This window comes from Euprymna scolopes, chromosome 2 (assembly GCF_053919585.1).
Source record: "Euprymna scolopes isolate OS-2025 chromosome 2, ASM5391958v1, whole genome shotgun sequence".
Lineage (NCBI taxonomy): Eukaryota > Metazoa > Mollusca > Cephalopoda > Sepiida > Sepiolidae > Euprymna > Euprymna scolopes.
The window spans coordinates 184,963,251-184,966,388 of record NC_136483.1 but is presented as its reverse complement, the minus strand read 5'-3'; positions in this window follow the sequence as shown (position 1 = coordinate 184,966,388).

The following is a 3,138-nucleotide window of genomic DNA, read 5'->3' as shown; positions in this document are numbered from 1 at the left end:
GAAGGAAGGTGTAATGTTTGAGAAAGTACTATACGTGATTAGGGTTTGTCACTTTATCTTGACTCTACCTGTTGGACTGAGGTGCAACTCTGTGGTGATGTGACAGGCTTTCAGCTTTGTAGATAGTACGGGACCTATTAATTTGGAAATTCTTTTTTACACTCTTGTGGCAGCAGTAAACCATACACATGCAAATGGTGTTTTTTTGGAGGTATGAGATACTAGCAGGTGCGAGAAGTTTTCTAGCCTGGTAGAGAGAAACCAACCTTATTTGCATCAGTCCTAGCAACATGTTATATGCACTGATGCAACAGTCATAAATAATGACTTATTTTCTCTCTTAGGGAACATTCCCTGTTATGCTATTTGGTAACAAACTGACCAATAATGCTTGAAGAGCACATGTATTTCATCTGTCTCCTGAAGAACTATTACAGACTTTTTGGGGAATCGGAGCAGTCATCAGAGAGTCTAGTTTCCTGGATTAACCAAGAACACCCCCTTTCTCTCTCCTGCCCTTTTTATGGCAATCGCTCAAGACAAGGTGTGAAGCCACTTGATATAAGGAGCTAACATAAAGGGAAACGTGATTATTGCAAATGCTTATTGGCTTTAGTTTTGAAAAGATCAAGATTATAGGTAGAAGGGAAACAGTCAATAGAAATTGAGTTCCGCAAATGAAAAAGAATTTCCAAATAAAAAAAAAGTCTGCCTTCATCCACTGGATTCCCAAGCATCTTCACTCGGAGAACAGGTGCTTGTGCACTTTAAACATCTAAATGATTTTCTCATTGTTCTTTTCTTCATTTGGATACTGTCCAACTTTTTTCAACCTACACCAAATGGTGCAGGGATGTACTCTTTCAGTGTTGTTTTAAAAATAATTTGTTTTCTTTCGTATGGTGACAGTTTTCGTTGGACTAATACTTTTTTTCTTGTTATTCTCAAACAAGGCATATTGCAACTTGGACATGAGGGGCTACTATTTGAGACCATGTTTACTCGGAAATATGTAAGGGGGTGAGCGATATGTTGGTTTGCATTACAACTAAACTTCTGCATGTGAGTGCGGTCAGAGAAGCGGAAAGCGGGGAGGGAATTCAAAAGTCTAGCTGTCCGAGGGAAGAAACTATTAGAATAGAAGTCTTTCCGGCGTCTAAGGACTTCAACAGTGAAGGGGTGGGATTTTGCTGCTGAAGGGGTTTGTCAACGCGTGGAGAAGGCACAAGTGCAAGGAGCTCAACAGCGCACATTCCATTAAAATAATTGTAAAACAGGCACAGGGATGTAACATTGCGGCGATGGGACAGGAGTTGGAGTTTAGTTGATAGTGTGTGTTAGACTCTTTTTGGGGCTCAATCTAAGAGTCAGAGAGTACTGGTGAATGCACCAGCCCAGATGTGGCAACGATACTTGGGCGAATGGTGACGACAAAACCCCATACAAAGGTGAAAAATATAGAATATTCTCAGGTGTGAATAATTTTCTAACATGGTAACACCTTTTTGCAGCAACCGTTGCAATGTCCTCAATGGATTTGCTCCAGTTCATGTTGCATGTGAAGAGTTGATCTTAACTCTCTATCTGCTAAGAACAGCTCCTATACTATTTCCAATTCATGTTGCTGAACAATGTGCGGCCAAAAAGGTTTTAATGTTGGAAACAGTGCTATCAATTACGACCATTGCTCGGTCAACACGTTTCTTAATGTTATTAGGGGAAGGAAGCTTTGTCTTTGATGGCATTAAGGTTATTCTGGCATAGATTCTGGTCGTCTGTAACTTCTCTTTGCCAGTAGGAGAGCAAAAGGTGAACTGATCTTAGACTAATTTTTCACCTTGAAATATATTTTTAGCTCCTTACATCAAGTGACTTCATGTGTTGTCTCGAGCGACTTTCATAAAAATATAAATTACATAGAAATATTTTCATGAAATATAAATTACAGAAAAATATTTTCATACAAAAGTGAACGTGCCTGTGTGTGTGTGTGTGGTGTGTGTGTGTGTGTGTGTGTGTGTGTGTGTGTGTGTACATTTTCCTACGCAATAACTCTGTCAATTTCCAGTCTACAGACTCGAAATTTGATATACAGGGTACTGAGATTTGGGAAAATCTTTGTAATCCGTTTCCGGCCAGAAATTTGGCTGTTAAAGTCAAAAGTTCAACGATTTGACCTTTGAGAACTCTACCGCCAATTTTGGGCCTAAACACTTGAAATTTTAGATATAGGTTCCTTGGACGTGGATCTAACCTAATAACTTGATTAGAGCCCAAAACAATAAATATTAAGGGGTCATAATAGAAGTCAAAGTTTAAAAAAATTTACCTCTGCAGTCTCTACCAAATTACTCAGACAATTTCTGGTCTAAACATTTGAAATTTGACATAAAAGGTATTCAGAGATAAGGCAAGCTTTTTAATCGGTTTGGGTGGAAAATTTTTAGTTATCAATATATAAATGTGTGTGTATGTATGTATGTATGTATGTATGTATGTATGTATGTATGCCTAAAACTTTCGACAGAGGCGTTTTGAAGTTCGATTTTTCAGGCGGCAAATATCAAAAAATTAGCTAACAACATTAATACCTTCACCTTCAACTGGGCACTTTTCAGCAGGGGGGGCGGCTTTTTTTTAAGTCATCCTCTCCTTTTCCTCTCCTTTCGATTGCCTAGCCTTAATTTAAACATAAATCACATCCGGTTTGGCAGTGGTAGGAACAGTAAAAACGTCAGGTTTTTCCCCCGTTCTTTTCCTCCTCCGCATACATATCCAAACACCTAAGTAACGCCGGGCTGAAATGCTAGTATGTATATATATATATATATATATATATATATATATATATATATATATATATATATATATATATACTAACAGGCCGCTGGGCATAGCCCGGTCGTAAAATATGCTTAAATATGATATTTTGATAATACAGATTTCGTATTTATTATTATATTACATTAGAATCTCTAGTGCAAAAACGTTAAGTATTTTTATTTATTTATTATTTTTTTTTCTAAACTAATCCTAAATGTTTTGTTACATTGTTTTAAATTTGCTTTTCGTGTTTTATGTATTTTGTCTGCATTTCTCCTGTCTTTTTGTCTGTATTCCGTATTATCCGTCCAGCCC